Source organism: Chiloscyllium punctatum, chromosome 20, assembly GCF_047496795.1.
Source record: "Chiloscyllium punctatum isolate Juve2018m chromosome 20, sChiPun1.3, whole genome shotgun sequence".
Lineage (NCBI taxonomy): Eukaryota > Metazoa > Chordata > Chondrichthyes > Orectolobiformes > Hemiscylliidae > Chiloscyllium > Chiloscyllium punctatum.
The window spans coordinates 54124709-54148978 of NC_092758.1; the positions used below are offsets into that span (position 1 = coordinate 54124709).

At 34.6% G+C, this 24270-nt stretch overlaps 1 long non-coding RNA gene across 1 annotated transcript in view; it reads left to right on the forward strand.

The window, feature by feature from the left end:
* Positions 1 to 1201: 1201 nt before the first annotated feature.
* Positions 1202 to 24270, forward strand: part of LOC140492131 (uncharacterized) — a 35790-nt gene continuing 12721 nt past the window's right edge. Inside the window, exon 1 of the long non-coding RNA XR_011963500.1 lies at positions 1202 to 1600. This is a non-coding gene — a long non-coding RNA (uncharacterized lncRNA). The remainder of the gene's footprint in view (positions 1601 to 24270) is intronic.

Below are 24270 nucleotides of genomic sequence, written 5' to 3' on the forward strand. Positions count from 1 at the left end.
TTCTCGAAGAGCAGAAGTTAATTTGGAAGGCCAAAGTAATTCCAGCAAATTATGATAGCAATGAGATGCAAATATATGCAGTTAGTCTTCTTGTCTTGTATCAGCAACATACTCCATCAGTCACCTGAAGAAAAAGAACATAATAGCTGAAACTTTTCCCATTTGGAAAGATTCCAATTTTTGGCCTCTTGGTTCACCTATCCACCATTCTTCTCACCATGGAGAGGAGTGGAAAAGCCTACTCACAGTCTAAGAAATCAAAGATATAAACATAAACACATACATAGTGCAGGATTAAATCATTTGTTGAAAAATCTTGCAAAAAATTATTTTGATTTAATGAAAGTAAATTCACGTAACATCATTACTTCGGCTTTTTTGCATGATTAATATTAGATCCACATTCCTTAAAACTGTTGATTATGTTTTCAGTGGGACAGAACTAGATATATTTAAAATGTATCATTTATATATGATAAATCATAATTGCTGTCTGCTGCATGCTTTAGTTAATTTCAGTTTTGAATATATTTCAGGTCCTGGCACTCATAAGTCAGAGTAGATATGCAAAGATGGCAATAGGAACTAAATAGCTTAGTAGGCTAGATTCATAATTTATAAATGCAAAGCTGCAAAGCAAGCCAGATTACTCATTTCACAGATATTTTCTCAGGCAGAAGAAAGACAAATTACAATAACATTGCCATTTAAAGTGTTGTTTGGATTCTGATCTCATTAAAGTTTTTTCTAATTTATAATATGCATTATTCCTTGGATCCTAAAGCTGCATTCTTGTATCGACTGACACATGCTACAGAGCTCAGAGTTTCTGGCTTAATTTCATTTTGTATTTTTATGATGTCAGTTTCAAAAACTGTGAATTTAAATCTGTTCCTTGTGTTCAGCTCATTAAATTCAATGCACAGAATGAGAAGGTATTGAAGAGAAAAAGAGTTATTTAGATTCTGTCAGACTCCGAAGCAGATAGAAATTCTAAGCACTTAGGTAATTTAAAGCTTGTTAGTTTGCCTTCCCTTTTTGTGGCTATAATCTTCAGATCCAGAGATTGTCCATGGGGAGAAGGAGGAAGTTAGTTTTTATAAACAACCTCTGAGGCAGTTCACTCACGTTCCCAGGCACAAAGCTGGCACTGGTCACTGAGACTCTCAATTTTAATGATTTCCACATGGATGAGGGGAGTTTCAAGCCAAGCCTACAATATCGTTGAAAAACTCCAAATTTAGAAGAAATATGAAAATCGCCAAATACGGCTTCCTTAGTGGGTAAAGCAAGTTCTGTACTCAACTGCCACAGGTCACAGCAGGGTTCATATGACTTACTGTGGCCAATAGAATTCATTCAGGGATCTGTCAGTTGTGGCATGCAGCAGCAGTGCCTCTTTTTCAGTTCATATAAGGTAAAAGAAAAGAGTTTTCCAAAGGAAGCAGACAGAAGAGTATTCAAAAGACCCACATAATTTATAAAATTCCAGAGATGTAGCTCTGATCCTCAGTGACTGTATTTATATTGAGGAAGAAAAAATTGAGGCTCTGTCCATTTCCAACAGGTGTGACTCAACAATCGAGGAGTGACAATAGAGGTATGTACAGTTAGTGCCCTTAACTCCAGAACTGCCTAATCTGAACATTGTTTACACTTAAGTTTAGATTTTAACTCACTTAACTTCTGCACTATGTAAGTATTGTTAAAGATTTTAAACCATTTCTTGTTGTCAAAAAAGTGAGTATTTTTGTTGTTTCTCCAGCATGATGCAATTTTACAGTTTACCCAGGCAATTAAGAATGTAGCCCTTTTCTAACCCTATACATATGTACACAAGTTCTCATTACAGCTTTAGTTTCTAGCCAAAGTGCAGTCATATTTTCCCCTGCTTTAACGTTTGATAGTCAAAAAAAATTCTCTGATGATTCCCATCTGTTGCATGCTTCATTTGCAAAATGTAAAAGTGCTTTTCATAACTAACTAGGAAGACTATTGCATAAATCAATGCATAGCTTTAGTTGTCTAGTTTAGATTTAAATCCATGTAGAGTTTTCTACAAATGAATAAGTTCACAACACTAAAAGTGTCTGTAAGTTTCCAAAACGTTTTTGTTTAAATAGCATCTGTAGACTCCATGATAAATGCAGCGTTTTATGTTAACGCATAATGAAATACACAGCAGTGGTTGTCTCTGGAACAGAATACTAATTCCAGATGGTTCCAGCTATGTGCAAAAATAATTTTGACTTTTGGCCAAGGCACAGAACTTTTTTTTTCTCATTTTGATTAAAATATATAGAAAAGGTTTAATAATTATGATACATGATAGTGTCAGATCAAATTTACTGATTGCTAATATTAATACAGAATTATTATTTTGGTGTTTATAGCCAAGGTTAAACATCTTAGGGTGCTATCAGAAAAAAGCAACTCAACAACAATTAAGAACCATATTGAAACACCTTGTCCAATTGCACAATATAATTATGATGGCCCATGTATTTGTATTTGTGGATCCTTAACTGAAAGTCAGTTAAATTTCTGCAAATCACAGAGTTCAAAGAGGACCAGATTCTAGATTATACTTAATATGCACCTCCAGATGGAGGATTACTCAGATTGTGCAATGTACCACAAATCAATGCACTGCCTGACAAATTCTCACTATTACACCGCTGTGTACTTAAAATAAATTTACCATTCAAAGTAAGTGATAAAAATCTTCATAAATTCTTTCACTCTAATCCACTTAGTAAATAAGTTATGCATTTTTCTGCTGCCTCTGTTACCCATTTTTGTCTCAAAAATGCTCTGATGGAACAGATGGATATTGGCAATGTTACCAAAATTGTGGGGGGTTAGTTCTGCACTGCTAAAGTGTTTTTTTTAGTTGTCAGGCATGATTGAGATGCACAATGACTTAATAGTTCTCAGCACCATTCCCTGGTGTCAGTAATAAAAAATATTCCAATTTCAGTATGGAAATATTTTCAAAACTAAATCAGTGCATTGGGATTCAAAAAACTCAAAAAAGGTAAGGAAAGGTAGCCAAGTAGCACAGAACATAGGATCACAAGAAATAGGAGAACACTGTGTAGGTCATTTGGCCCTTTGAGACTATTTGAACATCTGATGTGATCATACTGACATCTACCTAAATGACACTCTTCAGTACTATCCTTATACCTTTTAATTTCTTTAGTATCCAAAAACCTATCCTTTTCTTGCTTGAACATGCTCAACATTTTAGCATCCCTAGCTCTTTGTGGTGGAGAATTTCAAAAATTGACAACATTTTTCAGTGAAAAGTCCTGATGTCTGATCTCTTATACTGAGACTATGGCCCTCAGTTCTCAACTGTCCAACCAGAATTATTATCAAATTATCTGGTACAGGGCATTAGACTTCTGTCCTTTAGCTAGTTTCACCTACCTTCAATGGAATATTAGGTGGGACTATCACAATGACAAACATTTGACTTAGTGAGGTTAATTAGAATTGTATGTCCTTTTGCTCAGGACAGAAAACCATTGATGTTGTTCACTTACCTTTTCATTGAACTTTAAGAATAGTGCAGAAAGAAAAAAAGAGACTGTTATTTGTATATTGTGTTGTAAACCTTTTCACTTTCATTCCAACTGGTGAACCTGTTACCAGGTATTTCAATGCTAGTGCCAAAATCTGTTTTAGTCATTTCTTTGTAACTCATGAAAAAGGTAAACTATATACAATATCTTTGCTTTAATTGCACTTTATATTTTAAGCTAAGCAAAATAAACTTCCACCAATAATATCACTATAACAGTGAAGGAAGCAATTGATTTTAACTTGATATCAACACATTTGCTATGTTAGTTCAAATGGCCTAAGGGGTATTGTAATAATATCTATTTGCAAACCCTGATGGGCATTTTTTTGGTTGAATCAATCCTAATTAATTTTAAATTTGTTTTTCATGCCAAATGTTTTACCTTTGCTCCTCTGCCAAAGGATTCAACACCTTGTTAAAGGATATTTCCATGGTGTCAAGCACTCCCCATCACCTTTCCTAACTCAGTGGGCATGAGGCTTATGCATTTCTACAGCTAACTCATTACAGAGGGATGAAAATGGAGTTTGATCTGGTTTGCATAGCTCTGCAACTCACTAGATAAACTGGAGAAACATTGGGGAAGCTAACTTCAACTAAAAAGATCAAATAAAAATTACAGAGGTTTCAAGCTAACATGTTTGCTTTTCATTGAGTTGAGGTTATTTGACTCTTATTCAATATCTTTCATGATATGCACTAATTTCATTTTGGAGGTGGGTATATTGTTGGCTGCAGCTGTTTGATGCTCGTACAGTTCTGCACTAGATCATGTTAAATATCTTTTAAATATTAGAGGAGCAAAGGTAGATGGCTTAACGGATAAGGCATTGGCCTGTTAAGTCAGGGATTGGGGTTCAAGTCCCATCTGGGGTATTTGGTTTTAATCAAAAATTGGGTGTTGGTTACTTCTGTGAAGGGGTTAAAAGGAAAGGCCAGAGAATTCTACAAAATAGGTGGCATAGTGGCTCAGTGGTTAGCACTGCTGCCTCACAGTGCCTGGGTTCAATTCCAGCCTTGGGCAAATGTCTGTGCAGAGTTTGCATGTTTCCCCCGTGTCTATGTGGGTTTCCTCCCACAGTCCAAAGATGTGCAAGTCAGGTGAATTGGCCATGCTAAATTGCCCATAGTGTTAGGTGCATAAGTCAGAGGGAAATGGGTCTGGGTGGGTTACCCTTCAGAGAGTTGGTGTGGACTTGTTGGGCTGAAAGGCCTGTTTCCACACTGTAGGAAATCTAATCTAAGCAAAGTATAATGGCTTTTACCACACCACATCATGAAGGCACCATTTTGACAGTGGTGGCAGGATGGAAAGGCTGCACCCCACTAACGAGCTACTTGGTAATGTTCTGACAGCTGAAGGTATATGAGATGAATATTTGTAAAATTTCAGGAGGGAGCACACTACCATCCTGTGTATATATGTATGTAGCACCGATATAAAAATATTTTATGAAATTTCTAATCTGCATCAGCGAAAAAATCAATTTTGTAAGGAACAGTAAAAGGAGATTAAACAATGGGGCCCCTGATCTTTACCTCCTGATGCTTTTCCATCAGGAAACATTTTATTCAGCCCTTAAGGCCAGATGGTGTTTGTGGTAGATTTTAAGTACAGTTCTGCAGGCTTTAAATTGTTATTTTCATCCTGTACTCCAAACACTGTACATATGCCCATACAGAAAGTAGATGTATTTAACAAAGCTTTTAAAAAATACAGACTTATTTGCATCATAAATTTGTTACTTTAGTGGAAAATGAGCTAAATTCCAAGAACACTGTTGTGAAAGCAGGAAATGTGCTGGGAGACTGAAGTGGCCTCCTCCAGATTTAAGCTGATTCCTGTCTAGATGAATATAGCAGATCAGATGACAAGTTATACCTTAAAAGGCAATGGCCAGATTTAAGCAGTAGTTTTATTTTTACTTGAATCTGTAACTTTGACAATATGTTTTGAATAGAGATTTATTTGTGTTCTTCCAGTCCATTGTAACGAATTAGAACTAATTCAATATATTGTCATTTTCTGCTATTTCAACTAAGTGTTTATTTTTCTTTCATCAATATCAAAGATAACACTGAACAAAACCAACAAAATAATATGCTTTTAGTCTCTCAACCCTTTAAAGGAAAATGTTGGTTGCAAAATGGTTTATTTCTCATGACAACAGAATAATGTTTTTATGTGTAAAATCAATAACACTTTACATGGCCTGACAAACTACTTTAATTTGCAATTAACAAATCAAATGTTTAATCACCAAGTTTACCAAATATTCTTCTTTTGTATCTTCGTTAAATTTTAAATTAATCAAATAAATTAGGTTAAAAATGTTTTATACTTGGGACTTATTTGTTTTAACAAGTGTTAATTAAACATACAAAAATAGATTTTTCCATTCTGAGCTTTGATGGCAGTCAGGATGAATTGTGAAGGAATAAGAAGATTTGGATGACAATGGAAAGGCAATTGTGGGAGTTAGGAGAGGGAAGAGCACTATAATGAGGTCTCTGCGGTGTCTGTCGATGCAAATAATAATGTGTGAGTCTCTCTAACAGATTGAACTGTAAATTGAAAGTTTATCAATCTTGCATTGTGTTCTGACATCTTCAATATAATTTATCCCAGAACATCAGTTGTTACTAATGAGTAAAGGATAACCAATATCAATCACTCTTACTGAAAAGAATAAATTAAGTTATTTTTAAAACAAAGGAATTCCCTATAATATTTTGGGACAATCCAAACAAAACAATTTGGCAATTAAGAGTTATCCTTTACTAGCACCAAGTATAAGCTACAACCCTGTAAATCTTCATCATAAAGAGCAACATCTTTTGGCTTCTTTCACAAATTTTAATATTGCATTTAAAACAAATAATAACCAACCAAATTTCTATTACTGAAGACCATCCTTTTTTTTAACATATTACTTGTAGAAATATACATCACACCTTTCTGTTATCAGTGGTTCTAAAGTATGTTCTTTTGTGAAAATGTTTTTTTAAATGTTTTAAAAGTATTTATTATCCATATTAAAATGAAACTTATCCACCTTGATTTACTTTCAAATCTAACTTCATTAAAGATTAAATCATTAGGATGATTTACTTCATGCATTTTTTTTTGTCTTAGGTTTTGGGCATTTTTCTTAAATGGCAATGGTTCCACAAACAATATCTGAATAAATCCAGTTTATGATCTACACTATGGTCTGACAGAATTATATCTAATCTTTTATTTTAACCATGACAAAACCATTAAATGTCAAAAGTACCCTGAAGTTGCCCATCTTTCACAGTGCTAAACAAAAGGCTGTGGATAATTTAATTTTTCCCGTAGCTACATCTTTGACGTCAGTGACAAACAACAGTCATTCAAGAAGCTCAGTGTTGATACAAGCACTGAAACAAAATCTGTGACTTGGATTCTGTATTTCAGGTTGTTGATTCCTCAACAATATTTCATGGCTAATATTAAGAGACATGTTTAAAGATCTATGCACCTGGTCTGGAACATAATTATCTCACAACATAAATCAGTACAATATCAGTTGTGACTTTTTACTCTGCTATTACTCAACCTTAGCCCACTAACATTATCCAAGTACAATGTTATTCCTGCTAAGCTAATTTGAAAATGCAGTACCAGTCAGGAACTCTGTACTCTATTAAGTTCTCTCCACGCAGACTTCCTTTCTGTTTTTTACCACAAGGTTGCATGCAAAGGAACAATTAACCTTAAACTGTAGTAAAATTCCTTCACATAAAATGTTACAGCATGTTCTGTAAAATGCGGCTTCCTGAAGGGAAATCGCATCCTTTAAATGTTTTTGCTTTAAAAGAAAAGCATTATAGGAAAACCTCCATAACAATACTGTATACATTCCATAACAGAATTAGAGAAAGCTATTTTCAAACCAATTAAAATGTAAATCTTTTAGCTTCCCCTCCTGTATGCTTCAACGTTTAGAATCAATTCCATTGGAAATCTGATGCAAGAAAATAATACACATCAGTATATATATAAAACAGGTTTATTGAAGCATAGCAGTTTCAGCTTCACTTTAATGGAAACTGCCTTGTGAATAAAAAAAGGCTAAAATTACATTCAGGCAAGTAGCGTGAAATCGATGTTTGAAACTTAACTTTTATCTTTATTATGTAACCAAAGTGCTAGCTGTCTCACTTACTCCTTGTTTCTATCAAAATGTGACACCCTAACATGAAGGAAAGCATTAAAAACTGCTTAACCATAGTTACGGCACAAAGCATTCAGTATAAAGTATTTTTGTTCACTCCACCAAATAATTCAAATAGAAAGCAAAAATCTCTAAATGATGGAAGCACCTAATATCTCATTCAGTATGCATAGAGAACAGATAGATTAATGTTTCTAATGCAGCCCTTCCATCAGGTTAAGGATACACTTGAAATCTTAAATTGTCTGTCCCTGATTTTGTTTTAGTGATCTATTTAGGCTTACTTTCAGCAGTGTTAGTTTCAAATCAATGTTTGCAGAATCATGATAACTTTAGCGATTGGAGATTTTATTCATTTGAATTGATTAGTTGTAGCAGAGTAAATGGGGACAGCTGGTGATGGGCCCTCTGCTTGCCTGTTCTCGTTGCTATACTGTCTAAACCATTTTGAGGCTCATTAACATGATCTGGGAGGACATGAAATTGGCTGGCACCAGAGCAGGCCAACAAATGGTGCTTGTGAGGGAAGACAACTCTGGGGTGTGGTGCAGTTCAAATGGGTCAACTGTATCTGACTGTTTTGAGTGTGATTTCCAAAAGGATTTTAGCAATTGCTTACACACTGTTGCAAATGAGAAGAACATATGAATGCAAACTCATTTCATTGTGCCTCAGAATGACAACCATGCTCTAATGTACATCATAAGACCACAACCTGTAAACTACAAGTGATGTACAGCCACCTGAACCTCGGAGGACCTCTGACCTTCAGTCTATAGACACTCTCTAAAAAAGCAACAACTGCAGCACAAACTACTATTTGACTTACATCATGTGAAGCAAATTAAAAACAGCTCTCCGAAGTATAAAATGTATGAGAAACTCTGAGGTCACTGGGTGTCTTGCCCAACAGTCAAACAACCATTAGGGAACACTTGCTATGAGGTGGACAGTCAACAGAGTGAAATGTCTCTCAGGTACATGAGTAGCCACCTTTGGGTCTTCCCTGTGATAGAGGGTCCAGTGGTGAATGTCTCACTCTCGGAGAGCTGCTGGCATGAACCATAGCTCCTCATACCACCAGCACAGTAGATGTTGTAGTTGCTGGCGATAATGTGCCCACCAAAGGAATAGGATCATTGGGAGAATACCTAACCAAAGATGAGTGGAGGCAGAAAGGTGTTGCACGATGAGGATCGCAGCTTGGAGAGCAGTGTTGGAAGTAAGAGCACGGAACAGTTCTCAGTGACCAGACCCTCTGATTATGTGTGTCAGTTGACTCTTCAAGTAGCATAACCGACATCATGCTGCCAGTGGCTGTGAATCCTGTGTCAGCCCCCAATATGCTCTGAATTAATCAGGGAAGGCTTTGCCCCCACTGATCTGCCACTTTTGTCCACAGTCATGGACCCAGCCAGAATGCTTCCCACTGTGACAGGCTCCATTAAATTCAGCCTTTAGAATCTTTTAGGATATATTTGGTGAAAGTTCTATCAGCAGTAAAGATATTTTAGACAAGTCTAGATGTGTCCACTGAAGGGTTAAAGGAACTTATCAAGCAGTCTAAATCTCAGACATGGTTTGTTGATTCACCCTCAGAGTCTAATTACAGCTATTTGTGGTTAGTTGTCTCTAAAAATTAATCTATTCTGTTTAGGTAAGCTGTTCAGATATCATTGATTTAGTTTTAAAGACAAAAATGTCAGACATACATTGGATTGAAAATTTAAACAATTAAGGAATGTTGCAACTTTATATATTTTTAATTTCTACAATTATTCTACAACTGTTCTCTTTCAGATCCTTTTGCCTGGACCCATTCTTTATAACTAATATTTGTTTTGGAAAAAACCATGCTGGTTAAATTAGACTTAAAAATGTTTGAACAAAATGGTCCAACTGTGTATCTGTTCCCATTCAAGTAATGTTTGTGAAGCTAATTATCCTTTACTTTGATGATGATACGTCCAAAATGTACATTAAAAATCATAAAGTAGCTTTCATGCATGATAGATGCATTCTCTAAAAAATTAGAACTTTAAGCACGTAGGGCACCCTGACCGATCATAGTTTCAATTGAGGAGCTGACTCTGGAACAATTTACTGTGACCTTTCCCTATGCATATACATCCTTTTCAAATGTTTATTCAGTACCATTTTAATTTATGGCTTCAAAACGTACATTTGTATTAAAATATTCAATTTTTTTTAAGTAAGGCTTTGAATGAAAATGCCCAACTTCCCCTTTAATTGTCTTAGAATGAGAATTACTTCTAAGTCCTCTTAATTTTGATTCTTCAACAAATAGAACCATGCTTTCATAATTTATCTTCTCAAATACTTACCTAATCTTGACGAACTCTAATAGGTTTCCTGAATCTAAATTTTAAAATTCTCATATCTAGCTTCTCATCCAAACAATATCATCTTATTCCTACTATCATTCCAATTATCTTTTTCTATAACATTTCCATGTCTCTAATACCTTTCTGCTGACAGGGTCTAGAATATATACAGCACTCCAAATTGACAAATTCTGTATTGCATCATTGTGAATATATTTGATATTCCTACATTGAAAAATCCACCATCTCTCATTTCACAACCTTTTCTAACAGTATTCTAGGCTTTTAATCATGTCTGCATCCCAAATTTTCACCACTCTGTTAAAAACTGTCTCATTTGTGATACATTCTTTTTCCCCATCTAACTTCATAATTCTCTGCACTGAACTGCATCACTAACCTATTTGGCCGTGCTTGTACCTTGTCTACATCGATCTGTAATGTCCTACGTACTTCCCTATACATCTCAATTAGTGGCATAATGCGTCCAACTCAGATAGTCAAAGTTTCTCCTTATTCATTTGTTCATGGGATGTGGGTGTCACTGGCTAGGCAAACATTTATTGCACAGAAGACAGTGAAGAGTCAAACACATTTCTGTGGGTAACATATAGGCCAGACCAGGCAAGGATGACGGATTCCTTCCCAAAAGGTCACTATTGAGTCAGTTAGGTTTTACAATAATTAGCAGTAATGGTTGCCATTAGGTGAACATACAATTCCAGATTCTCATTGAATTCAAATTTCACTGCCATTGTGAGATGCAAAACCATGTTCCTGGAGTTCTGTTACTTATTCAGTGACTGTACCACTATACGAGGACTGAAGTCTCACTACAAGACTTGAGCAAAAGAAATCAAGACTAACAGCCTATTGAAAGTGCTGCCTTTTGCCTGAAATTTTAAACAATTGTTCATCTGGATTTGTATACAAAAGATTCCATAGCACAACTTCAAAGAAAAACAGAGAAATTATCTCTGATGCCTTTTCCAATATTTATCAGAAGCAGATTATCTGCATATTATCTTTTTACTCTTGGTGGGAGTTTGCTTTGTACAAATTGGCTGTTTTTTTTTACTTTTGAGCTTCAGAAGTACTTTCTTGGCTGTGAAACGCTTTGGGACATCATATGGTTGTGATAAGTGCTATGCAAATCTAAGCATTTGAATTTTATAGTCTATTATGGTCCTTAATTAAGAACTATTAGCAAACTTCAAGATCACTTCTTTCATGTGTATGTCCAAATCTTTTTTTACAAATTATAAAGAAAATAAGTACCAACTACAATAGCTTGCATCTGACAAAACTACAAAAAATCCACTTAATCTTCCATTCTCTCTCAAGGTTTCTAACTATTCATGGAACTATATACTCTATTGTAATGCACTTTAACTTTTGTAACTTTCTCAAATAAACATTTGCTACTTTTTTTATTGATAACAAATTTCTTTGACAAAGTAATTGTTTTACGAATATATTTTATATTGTAGTTCAGAAAAGTACAGTGTGAAATGCGAATCCGAACAAATCTTGAACCATTTATTGAAAAAACAATTTATTATACCAGTAAATGTACTGCAAAGGAATGCCGACTGATATTTGTCACTTTTTTCACGAGCAAACTGTTTTCCAGCTGCAAATCTAATTACTTCATGTAGATCCAGTCTTATGTTGCAGATCAGACTTTGAGTTCAAGAAATTGTTCATAGCTGAAATTACTAGACTGAAACTGATACACGATTCAAAATTACAATCATTGGACCTTAGCAACAATCAACTGTGTGGAGCATATTAACAACTTATATCAACATTTGTCAGGTCCTTCCTTAAAAAAAAATAAATTTTAACAGAACAGTAAGATGTATGTTGAATTTCTGCTCGCAACACATTGATGTATGGAGGTATTATATCATTTATGCCAATTTGTTCTGGGAAGTTTGTTTTTTTTTAAAAAAAGTTACCACACATGAAAACTTAAGATGCTGTCAATGGTTTAAATTATGAATAATAATGCTTAGTGTATGTCTGTAGTTTTGAAATACGGCAGATTTAGTCTTTTCTAAACCTAATTTTGAAAATATGAGTTAAAAATCTTTTTAGTTGACAGAAAAAATTGCATGATGTTAAACCATGTTCAGTACAAAAATATACTGTTCTGTTTTTCTACTTAGCAGAAAATGAACAGCTACATTCCAGATAGTTGACCTTCAAGTTCATCAAAGCAATTTAGCTCAGCAAGATTAAAACCATCTGGTTTGTGGCACTTTTTCATTTAATTTCCCCTTGTAATTGGCCATTGAATGAATCTGTGGCTAGAAAAATATTTTAATACTAAACTTAAGAGAGGAACGATTGGCTGTGATGCAAATCTTTGCTCAAATACTGGGATCGTGTCATCTCTTTCTGTTGGTAAGCAGAGGTCTTTCAATGATGCATGCTTAATCAAATAGACCTTATTTCTCATTATTTATACTTTTCATTTATTTCCTATTTATTGAGATAATCAGTTTCTAAAAAATAATTTCCTGATTTTGTCTTTCCTGGGTTATACTTACATATTCAAATATTACTCAATATTGCTCTTGGAGAATTAACAGTGATAAAACCATAAGATACAGGAGCAGATATTAGGCCATTTAGCCCATCTAGCATTCGACAATGGCCGATTGGTATCTTAACTTCAGTCTTGCGCCTTCTCCGTGAAACCCTTGGTTCCTTTACTAATCAAGAACCTATCTATAAAACAAGAGGTCCTTTCAGGGAACCGTTTTCTGTTCTCTCAATTCCTTGTAGTCTTATTCAACTTTACCTTATTTTTGTTATGCATTGAATATATGTACTACAAAAGCGTGCAGATCATGTGTTCACACGCAAGTCGAGCAGATTTTAATTAATGAAGGTCAGTGGCTTTCCAATGAGTCTTTTTTCAAAGTTTTTGGATATTAGTGAATAGGAAAATACAAACCACAAATTTTACAGTAGGAATAAGGAAAAACATAATAAGCGCTGAAATCTTCAACCAGGTTGAGGAGGAAAACATTTTAGAATGTAGATATGGCAGTGACTGTAATTTTTATCCAATAGCGTGAATATATTTGCCATTGGTAATTATATTAATGTGAAGTGAGAGGAAGAGGAAAGGGGGCAGACGAGAATATGGAAAGATAAAGGATAACAACTCATCGTGGAAACTATAAAAGTGAGCGGTTAAGAGTGGGTAACAATGCATGCTTACCAAAGGGTTATACATGAACAATGTGATCTGGAATGACAAGCAATCTTCTATGAAAAGTTCTCAATGGCTATGATGATCACCATTATAATCAATCTTTAAACCACAGATTTTTTTTAAACTTCCACAAGGAACATGCAGATTTAGACACTTTGTACTCTGGACATCTGACATTTTATTTTCCTAACAATGCATAAATAACCATGGTATATTAAAAGTGTTTAATTGAATTAAATTTATTTTATAATTATTTGATATGCATTTAATATGTTTTCTTGGGAGATTTCTCTTAAACTATTGCTTAGTCTTCATGTTGCTTATCTGAGCATAAACAATGACTGAGGTGCTCATCTAACTGATGAAATAGAATTCATACATGATTCCATAACCAATCAGTAAGGTGCATGGGATTAGAAGAGCCATTATCTGTTTCTATATCCAATCCTAATTGCTCTGCATCCGAACCAGATGTTTCCTTTGCTGAAAAGCTCTAGAGATAGCTGGAGGTTTACATGATGATGCCATTGCTATCAGTTACTCCTGTGATATTCCACATCCCTGCAAAATGTATTCTGCTTTCAGTTCATGGAATTTGGACATCATCCAATACTTCATGAAAGAATTTCTTGCTGCCATGTTATGCTGTGTCAGTCTCCTTGTGAAGCCTGGTCCTTGATTTCAAGGTATTTGATCAGCTGATGGTCACAAACACAGCTGATGGTCATTAATGGTCTTCAGCTTTGCTTTATATACCATTGGATTATATTTGTTCAGCAAAGAGGGATTGAATATTAAGGGTACATTTTACAATTCCCAAATGGAAATGTCATTGTCATACTAAGCACTTGTTCCTAATTTGCATGTAAACTTTCTTTTATTCAGTCGTAGAATAGCTATCACTGTAGGCCAGCATTTATTGCCTATTCCTACACAACTGAATGCCATGTTAGTCCATTGCAGAGAGTTAAGAGACAACTGCAGTGCTGTAAGTCTATTGTGAGATATGTACCATATTAAAAATCACACAATACCAGGTTATAGTCCAACAGGTTTAATTGGAAGCACTAGCTTTCGAATCACTGCTTCTTCTTCAGGTGGTTGTGACAAAGCCAGTGCTTCCAATTAAACCTGTTGGACTATAACCTGGTGTTGTCTGATTTTCAAATTTGTACACCCAAGTCCAACACCAGCAACTCCAAATCATGTACCATATTAGTAGGGTCAGTAACTGGATGGCTGACCTACAATGCAGAGTTATAGCATGGTTCAATAGCATGGGTTCAATTCTTACACCAGCTGAAGTCACTGTGAAGGACTCTTCTTTCCAGCCTCTCTCCTCACCTGAGGAATGATGACCCTCAGGTTAAACCACAACCAGTTGTCTCTCTCTCTCTCTCTCTCTCTCTCTAATGGACAAATTAATCCTAGGTCATGTAGGACTGTGGCAGTTTTACCGTTACCTACCATACTATATAAGGGCAGCAGGTTTGTTTTCCACAATGACAGCGTGAACCAGATTGGTTTTTGGAACAATTAAGCGGTTTCATGGTTACAATTATTGGTGCTATTTTTTCTTCAAGACTTATTGGTACTTTAATCTTAACTGCTTTATTATGTCTTTGATAAAATACTTCTATATCAGTATTGTAGTTTTCACACCATCTACATCTAATGTGGTACTCCATGCCTTGCTGTTTCAAATAAAAAACATTCATTTTTTGCTGGGCCTCCCACAAGGATCCCCAATGACATTTCCTGAGTTAAACTATGATGTTTGTTGTCTTATGTTTCTCTGAAAACCAACTAAACTAAACCAACTGAATCAAACAGCATGCCAAGCAACAACTCCAGGATCCTTAGACTTCTGTTCCCCTCAGAGTGGTGGAGATAATAATATTAAATATATTTAAGGCAAATGTAGGTAGAGTCTTGACTGAGAAGTTAGTTAAATGATATTGAGACTAAGTAAGAAAGAGTGTGAAGTTTGGGCTACAATCAGATCAGCCATGATGTTATTGAATGGTGGAGCAAGAGCAAGGGGCTGGATGGCCTATTCCTGCTCCAGATTTGGATGGTTGCATGATCAGTAAATTGACTTTTCCAAACTTGGCCATACTATAATACTTTTCCATACTTCTCAGTTTTATTAACAAACATTTCACCATTTAGATCATTCCAATAGTTGCACAATAAGTACTAAAGAAACACTACCACAGATATATTGTATTTGACTTAGTGAGACAGAGCAATCTTGTATGATAATGTTACTCATTTTAGAACAAGTTGGCAGCCCATGGGCAATAATATGAAGTGTGTTGATTCATTTTCAACTGTTTTACGCGATAGCTCAAGGTCAAGATTTACCCCAGTGATTTCTCCTTCCCTAAAAAAAGTTGCGTTCTCATGAAAAGTACAGTCTCGCCTGTATAAGTTTAGATTTTTGTTTTACTTGCAGTTCCAAATGCTAAAAGCATTTTGGCTAAACTGGATGCAGAGCAGTTTTTGGATGAGTCCAGTCCTACCACCTCTCAGAAACAGCTTAAATGAAAAAAATGCCCAAAGCAAAGGTATCTTTCTGACCTCTTGCAAAGAAACTTTTCAAAGTCAGGCTGAGCTTTGTAAGTTTAACATGTTATACCCTTTACAAGTCATGGTATTCTAATTTATCCCAGCAAAAACCACAAATTCCTTAAATCTTTTGGCATGTTTCCAATAACATGATTAAGGCGCTCTGAATCACAGTTACTGGAAGCTGACTTTTACCATATATGGAATTGATTTTCTTTCAGAGAATGGAAAAAGTAATGGTATTTTTAGTTAACATTAGACTTTGTATGAGATCATCAATATTCAGACTTGATATCAGAACCAGACTGTTTTATTGCTTTTTGTATAACTTTCAAAATAATTTTCACTCATTATGTGCCCTAATAAACTAGAACAGTAAGTGCTTTCAATTCTGATCCAATGAACATGAAAGAAAATTAAATATTTATTTGTTACCTATCAGGAATACATCAACATCCATGCACTTCACAGTCTTGTTATCCAAAAATGTAACTTACAAGCAGCGTGTATATTAAGAGTGCCAATATAATTCCTATTTAAGGAAGTCAAACTGAAGCTTGGAAAGAATCAGTAAATGAAAAGGCATTTGTTTATCAGGGATCAAAACTTGATACAGTACATTTGGATTGTACTGCATATTAGCTATGTGCCATACAAATAATTGGAATTTAACAGAAGAAGTTTCAGCATAAATTTCCATCTTGTATATTTTAAGTTGGCAGATTGACTGTGATTAGGAAACTGATAAATGAATTCAATAAGTAACACAGTAAGAAAAAGAGTGCCTTTAAACATAAATTGTTTGATTTTATAGTATTCAGCACTGGAATTGTTTTTTTCAAATAAAACATGTCACAGATGTGATATGTTGGAAATTGCAGAGCTGCACAGGGAATTTAAGATACAGAACACTCTGCAATACTGTTAATAACTTTGGCATGGAGCAAAGAATCTGAAAATCTAAAGTAGTAACTGAGTCAAAAAGCAATTTAAATTTGTAGTTGTACATAGTGTCTGACTAGTTACCAAGAGGATGTAGGTCTGTAGAAAAGTGTTGTCTTCATGGAATGCAATATAAGTTGTATAACACATATTCAGAACTATTTAAAACCTCGAGTCTTCTTGGAATGCTTTCTAGTACACTTATTTGCTACTTCTTGGTTGAACTTATTTCTTCGATTTCTGATGAAGTTCAAAGTGCTTTTCAGCATGAAACTAGTTATTTGGTTTTGTGCTTTGTCTCGTTCAACTCTCAGACCTTGATTGTAGGCTTAACTAAACAAGTTAATTTACCGATTTTGTAGGCAATACGTTTTGGAAAATGTCATGGACCTGAAAACATTCAGGAAAACATTCCTTCTCATCACGTTTATACTGCAATACATTATCCATTGCTTTTATTGTTTAATCAAAATGTATTCTATTAGATTGTGACAATTTATAAAATTTTCCATCTAATTTTAAGTTATGTATCTATGTTTCTACAATATCACCAAATAGTTAGTACTTTCTGTGCAAAGTTATCCAGAAAGCTTCATGGGCAAACCAGCAAACTAAGCAGAAGGTCTAAGCTCAGATAGAAAGCCATCAAAAGCAATACGATCCACCTATGACCAAACAATGTCAATTTCCCTGCTGTTTAAAGCAAAGTTAATCCCTCTGGAAGAAAAAGAAACATAACTAAACTTTAGCTCTTTTTGATATAAGGTCAGTTTGTTTAACTTAATCACATAGAATACATTAGGAATATTTGCATATGTCCAACTGGCAAAACTCAGATCAAATAATTAGAAAATTATACTTTCAAAGCTGCCAGCACAAATCATTTATACAGTGCACCTTAAAACTCATATTTGACTAACTACTATTATTACCAACTATCTTCAATGATTATAGTTGTTGTTGGATATCTGCGCAATAATCTGCTCTTTCGATATTCTCATGTTCTGCCCTAAGGCAAATACTAATGTAAGGCGTAGCTAGGAGAATTATTGAGCTACTTAATGGGGAAACATGGTTTATTTGGTTTTCCATGTTGCCTGCTTCATTGCCATTATCTTTAGAGTTGCTTCTCTGACGTAAGCCACAAACAAAGCTGGAGAGGTGAAATGACCTGAGAGATTATTCAGAGCCATTTCTCCAATCTCTGTTTGCCATTATGTCTAGATTGGGGCCTGCAAACCAAAATGGGCATACCTCACTGTATTACTTATTCCATCTTAATGTAAAAATTGATCAATGTTTAGAGTTGAGTTTTCAACCTTCACTCAGGCTTGCTTGGAGTGGGGTGCAAATTATTTACTTTTTGATTTCGCAAAGGGCAAGTCAGCACTAAGTCAAAATATCATTCCAAACTATTAGAACAAACTTATTATAAGAAACTTTCCCCATAGTTCTGTTTGTCTACTTTCATAATCATAATACCTTATTTTTTGATGCGATGAATCTGCCAGAAAAACTTACTGTTCTACTATATTCATCGGTTTATAACAATGAAATTAAACTAAATTAAACTTTGTCATAACATACGGAATTACATATCCAAATGTGCCTCAAATCAGTGGACAAAATATTCCATGATGGCTTTCTTGAGCTTTCATGTCTTGCATAATATGATTATTAGAGTAACTGCTCAAACTTGTATTCTTAAGTTCAGTTCTGCTTAATGCAAAATTAAACATTTAGTTCTAGTTCTTTTGTCTTAAATTAATTCTCTTCCCATGCTAAGGTCTCATTTGTAGTCCTGCAGATATTTCCCCTGACACATTTAAATTCCCTGCTGACTGCCATTTTGATCCTGCAACCAATTTTCAATGATTAATTTTCCTGTACAACTGTAATGTCACAAGCAAATCCTCAGCTTTGTTGCATATGGATGTTACATTGATGCAGAGTGAGTCTCATGAACAGCATTTGAAGCTGCAAAGACTTATTTGCTTGTTTTAAAATTATTTTGTAACATTAAAAATCAATTACCTAACAAGCTTAGCTGTTGCTTAGCTGTTGGAAACAGCATATGGTTATTGAGAAATTACAAAGTGATAAATGCTATAAAATAAATAGATACGTACAAACCACAAACAGAAAAGAATAAACACCTTCTCACAGATGGTGAACTGTTGATCTCCCCTTAATTATCCAGCAGAGTTACATTTGAAGTAACATGTGTAAGAAGCATTTCACGTTTATCCAGCTGTAATTGACAAGTTTTGTATAAACCTTGGGAGACTAAATATAACAGATGAAAAGTGATGAGGCTCTAACCTTGTCACTCTGATTAAATAAAAAATAACTGGACTGCGCAATTGGCTCAGTGATATTAACAATATTAGTTATTGAAAGGCAGTTATCATTGACTGACCTATTTATTGACAAAGGTAAAAAACAAGCATTTCTAATTCAGTATGCAGTCACTTGGGTGGGACAACATATCTCGCTCTCAGAAGCAAGACTGAAATATCCTGCTTCCCTAGTCTCATCTCCTAAATTCAGTCAGCAGAGTTTAACTGTGAGCATGTCTAAACCTACCGCAAGAAATAATAGATAATCCAGAAAATTAATGATGCAAATGTAAGCATTTTGAATCATCCTGTTCAGACATGTTGTGACACATCTGTGGCACAGATAGTGAATCCGGATGCAGAAACCACTACCACTGTGCCACAATAACCTTCAATGCTGCAGATGTAGATTGCTCACTATTGACTATTGTTCACTAACCAGGTCGTAATTCTTAGAGGGTTATCTCCCATGTTAACTGCATATCATTTGGCTTTACCTGTATTCAGCTAGTGGCCATTAACTGGAGATTTGGAGTGTTTCTATTTATAGAATCAGGCTGAATGTGTTATTATTATTTGGAGTTGCATGGTGTGTAATTTGTATTTCTGTAAATAAAAACTTAATCCCAGTTTTGTATTTACATCCTTCACTCCTTACCTATCTGAACATAACATAGGATGTTAAAATTCAAAGTTGTAGTAGGTAATATGTTACACTATAATGAAATTATTCCTTTCGACAGCGATCTGGCTGTACTTGATAAGCTTAAATAAAGAGGAGCATATATATGCTGTTGGATTTACTTGAACATAGTAGTCTGAAACAGTTTCATTTTCAAGTGGGGTCTATGTCTGAAAGAGATTACGATTTCAGTCTTTAAGAAGTAAAGGTATATTGAAGATTCCATTACTTATAGGTGCATGATTATTGAGTCAATGAGGAGAAAAATAAATAGGGAGGAGTTATCTTCCACCTGCAGATATTTTGCCATTAACCTAATGAAAGAAGGTCATAGAAATGTTACCTCCATTATTAATTAAAATTTTTAATTGTTTGCAGCACAAATAAACTTTGGCCATTCACCATCTCAAGATTCTTGTGTTGTCTCTTTTGGGATTAAGGGCTCTAGAGATAATTGATATTGGCAAGCGCAGTTGCACATAAGAAGTGATTTGGAGCAAAAGACAGTGATGCAATTCATGAGTCTTATGATCAACAAGATTTAATACTTCACATAAAGCATGCAATTCTTTGTGCTAATTAAGCAACAATGAAGTTGTAGAAAGTTTTGGTGATTTCAATCCTAAAAACATGAAGATGCCTGTGGATTCCCCAATTGAAAGTCCACTTTGTTTACTTTTTTGTAAAATAACTTAATGTTGCAATGTCATCATCAATCTACAAACAATATTGAAAATATTTGAATTTATTGACCACATTGGCACTAGCTGTTAATGATAAAAAGAAGAGCTTATAGTTTCTTTTAAAAAAACCTAGTTAAAAAAATGAAATACTTCCAAGTATAATTCCTAGACTTTTCAGAGCACAGTATTAACAATCTGCCAGTGATCAGAATTCCAGATTCTATATTTTTGGAGAGACTGGTTCTTGTTTGAAAGTATGTCTTTAAGCCTGGAAAAGCTGTGATATCTAATCGTCTGCCAGTTACTGTGAAGTTCCCTTATAATTAGATGCAATTATCTCAGATAGTTTAGAATGATTTTCCCTGTTTCTCAGAGGAAACCTTTCAAGGTTTTGGGCATGGTCACTGCAAACTATTTGGACATATCTAACTGGTCTACTACATGTCAATTATTGCCAAAGTGGATATAGATTATTGTAAATGTAACATGTCATGATGAGCATTATTAATTTCTTTAGTTACTTGCACATTTTAATAAACTAGTCTTTGCTTTACCTGAGATGTATACAATATGCCAAAGTTTAATAAATCTCTTGCAATATGTAATTCCGTATATCATGACAAAGTTTAATTCAGTTTAATTTCATTGTTATAAACCGATGAATATAGTAGAACAGTAAGTTTTTCTCGCAGATTCATCGCATCAAAAATTAAGGTATTATGATTATGAAAGTTGACAAACAGAACTATGGGGAAAGTTTCTTATAAGTTTGTTCTAATAGTTTGGAGTGATGTTTTGACTTAGTGCTAATTTGCCCTTTGCGAAATCAAAAAGTAAATAATTTGCACCCCACTCCAGACAAGCCTGAGTGAAGGATGAAAACTCAACTCTAAACATTGATCAATTTTTACATTAAGATGGAATAAGTAATACAGTGAGGTATGCCCATTTTGGTTTACAGGCCCCAATCTAGACATAATGGCAAACAGAGATTGGAGAAATGGCTCTGAATAATCTCTCAGGTCATTTCACCTCTCCAGGTTTGTTTGTGGCTTACGTCAGAGAAGCAACTCTAAAGATAATGGCAATGAAGCAGGCAACATGGAAAACCAAATAAACTATGTTTCCCTATTAAGTAGCTCAATAATTCTCGTAGCTACGCCTTACATTAGTATTTGCCTTAGGGCAGAACATGAGAATATCGAAAGAGCAGATTATTGCACAGATATCCAACAACAACTATAATCATTGAAGATAGTTGGTAATAATAGTAGTTAGTCAAATATGAGTTTTAAGGTGCATAGTATAAATGATTTGTACTGGCAGCTTTGAAAATTATTGGATGAAGGTATTGGATGACACTTTATGTGGCTGGAGCATTGTTTTTATTTGAAGTATTTTTAAAGATCTACTTATGAAAAGCAGAATGCAGCTTCCCAACAAATAATATAGTATTGGTAGGATGTTAATTTATTCTGTTACTATAATTATTCAACATGGATAGTAAACTTTCTCACCTTATTTCTTTAAAAACATTGAAACGATTGGAAAAGTAGATATTTTAGTTTGTTTAAAAAATCCTTCGCTTAATTGCTCATATTCACACAAATAATGTTTATCTTACTTTAGGGTCGCATGATGGCTCAGTGGTTAGCACTTCTGCCTCACAGCGCCAGGGATCTGGGTTTGATTCGTACCTTGGGTGACTGCCTGTGAGGAGTTTGCACATTCTCCCCATGTCCTTCAGGTGCTCCAGTTTCTTCCCATAATCCAAAAATGTGCAGGTTAGGTGAATTTGCCATGCTAAATTTCCCATAGAGTTCAGGGATATGTAGGTAAGGTGCATTAGTCAGGGGAAATATATGCGATAATAGGGTCAGGTGTGGGTCACTTTGGAAGGTGCGTGTGGACTTGTTGGGCCAAAGGACCTTAGAGTCATAGTCATAGAGTCATAGAGATGTACAGCATGGAAACAGACCCTTCAGTCCAACCCATCCATGCCAACCAGATATTCCAACCCAATCTAATCCCACCTGCCAGCACCCAGCCCATATTCCTCCAAACCCTTCCTATTCATATACCCTGTTTCCACACTGTAGGGATTCTATGATATTACTCAACAATGAAGGAGTTCCCTTATCTATCAGGCCTTGACTGAATATTAAATTACATAAATATGTTCAAGTTTGTGTATTGCTCAATGAATGTTATTGCAAGAGATTTATTAAACTTTGGCATATTGTATATATCTCAGGTAAAGCAGAGACTAGTTTATTAAAATGTGCAAATAACTAAAGAAATTAATAATGCTCATCATGACATGTTACATTTACAATAATCTATATCCACTTTGGCAATAATTGACATGTAGTAGACCAGTTAGGTATGTCCAAATAGTTTGCAGTGACCATGCCCAAAACCTTGAAAGGTTTCCTCTGAGAAACAGGGAAAGTCATTCTAAACTATCTGAGATAATTGCATCTAATTATAAGGGAACTTCACAGTAACTGGCAGACGATTAGATATCACAGCTTTTCCAGGCTTAAAGACATACTTTCAAACAAGAACCAGTCTCTCCAAAAATATAGAATCTGGAATTCTGATCACTGGCGGATTGTTAATACTGTGCTCTGAAAAGTCTAGGAATTATACTTGGAAGTTTTCCTTTTTTTAACTAAGTTTTTTCAAAAGAAACTATAAGCTCTTCTTTTTATCATTAACAGCTAGTGCCAATGTGGTCAATAAATTCAAATATTTTCAATATTGTTTGTAGATTGATGATGACATTGCAACGTTAACAGAATAAAGATTAACTTATTTCAGTAATAGAATGCTGTTGACTGAAATGATTCTAAAACAAAGTAATGAGTTTTGTTTTTCTCATCTTCATAATAATTGAAAGTAAATATAGCAAAATACATAGTCCCTTCTCATAAACATAAATATTTAATTGTATGTTACATTTTTAATAAACTTTCAACTTTTTAATTTGGTTCTTAAGTAGATGTAAGCTATGTTTAAATGTTGTAATAAAGTACACAAAGATTTGTGTTCTGTCACCTTTTTCAAAATCTAATCAAATGTTTTCTGTAATAAAAATCCAATTATTAGAAAGCTTTATTCAAACAGTTTTAAAAATTATCTCAAATTATTTGTGTGGAGTCTATCCACATACTATTATAATCACAACAATGGCATGACATACCTCAGCCCCGGTTTTATAAACAGAATACACATGTGCACTTGGGAAAGCAGTGAAGGGGACTGGAATTTGGGAGACTGGAATTAAGAATAACATGAACTCTTGGGCAGTCAAAGAGCAAAGCATTTCCTTTCTTGGTACTGAAATTTACTATGTCTGGGTTTGTATATGACAAAGGTTGGGCTTCAATGACAGCTGCTGTTTCCTCTCACTGCACAGGGTTTATAAATCCTGAATCCCACAAGCCTCAACAAACATTCTCAATGTAGACAGTGCATGTCTCTTAAAAGTTCAATGTAAATAGAATTTGCAGCCTGCACTTCTTTGCTTTTCATACATGAAAACATAATTATGAAATTACATAAACAAATTACATTTCTTCTGGTATTTGAAGAAATAATCAAAAGCTTGCTTATAAATGCTTCATCTGAATCTTTCTATCCATAGATGCATTAACACTCTGATACTCAATGATTTCCAAAT